Here is a 1,296-nt window from a genome sequence, read left to right as displayed (position 1 = left end):
GCGGTCTAGTGGGTGATGGTGGCAGCAGCGGCGGCGGTGATGGTGGTGGCAGTGGTGGCGGTCTAGTGGGTGATGGTGGCAGCAGCGGCGGCGGTGATGGTGGTGGCAGTGGTGGCGGTCTAGTGGGTGATGGTGGCAGCAGCGGCGGCGGTGATGGTGGTGGCAGTGGCAGCGGTCTAGTGGGTGATGGTCCTAGGAGCGACGGCGGCGGTGGTGGTGGTGGTGGCAGTGGTGGCGGTCTGGTGGGTGGTGGTCGTGGCAGCGGTCTGGTGGGTGATGGTCGTGGCAGCGGTCTGGTGGGTGGTGTTAGCAAATTGTAATAACAGCATCGTAGACATACATACTCCGGCTATAACGTTGACGCTCACGTTTGTATGCATTTTTAGGACTGAAGCTTGGAAGCAGCCGGCTGGATTCGTAACCGATGGATGACGATGTGTGGAAGCAGCCGTACGAAGGTAGGCGAAAACTGATCGTGAGTGGGTACCCCTCATCGTAAAGCTCGGGTCGACAACGCCACCGTAACCCCTGTAACCAACTCACCGTAACATCTGAATCCCTGGAAATACGGGACAGGGAAAAAAGAAGGGGGTTGGAAGCGCCCCGACCAGCTACGTACAGCTAGATGTGTTTTGCGTGCCCTTCCTTCGGTACGCGTATTTTACCTAATTAAAAACTTAATAAGTTAACTACTGTCTTATCGCCGTGCGATGGCTGTAAGACCTCTTCCGCTTCTTCTCTGTCGCCGATGCTTTATTTGCGTTTTAATAATTAATTAAATAATAAATTAATAATAACTAATTAATTATACGAGAATCTGATAGCAATCTTCTCTTGCACACAGCTCAGAATGTTTGTTGCAAGTCTAGCTTTGGAACGAGCCACATACTACCACCAATAACTACCAATAACGCTGCGTCAGTAACGTGAAGCAGAAATTCTACCGAGGAGCAGGCGCATGCCGGCTCGCAGGCGAAACACCGTCAGCACACATTACTGTAACGTGTTGCTACGTACTCGCTTGGATAGTGTACGGAGCTGTATGGGTGGGCCCAATACTAGTTTACCAACTAGTTTATTAGCACATATGCGAAAACTCATTTGCGGGGTTGCAAGCTGTCCTTGGTTCGTATAGGTGTGGATGTGAATGGCTCGCGGCTTACTTACTTGACCTGCTCATGACCCCAGCCCGAATCTAATCTATATTTGAGTTCGTATGTATGTATGTATGTATGTATGTATGTATGTATGTATGTATGTATGTATGTATGTATGTATGTATGTATGTATGTATGT

The sequence above is a fragment of the Priapulus caudatus genome, unplaced genomic scaffold (assembly GCF_000485595.1).
Source record: "Priapulus caudatus unplaced genomic scaffold, Priapulus_caudatus-5.0.1 Scaffold427, whole genome shotgun sequence".
NCBI lineage: Eukaryota > Metazoa > Priapulida > Priapulimorpha > Priapulimorphida > Priapulidae > Priapulus > Priapulus caudatus.
Note: the sequence above shows the minus strand (reverse complement) of the source record.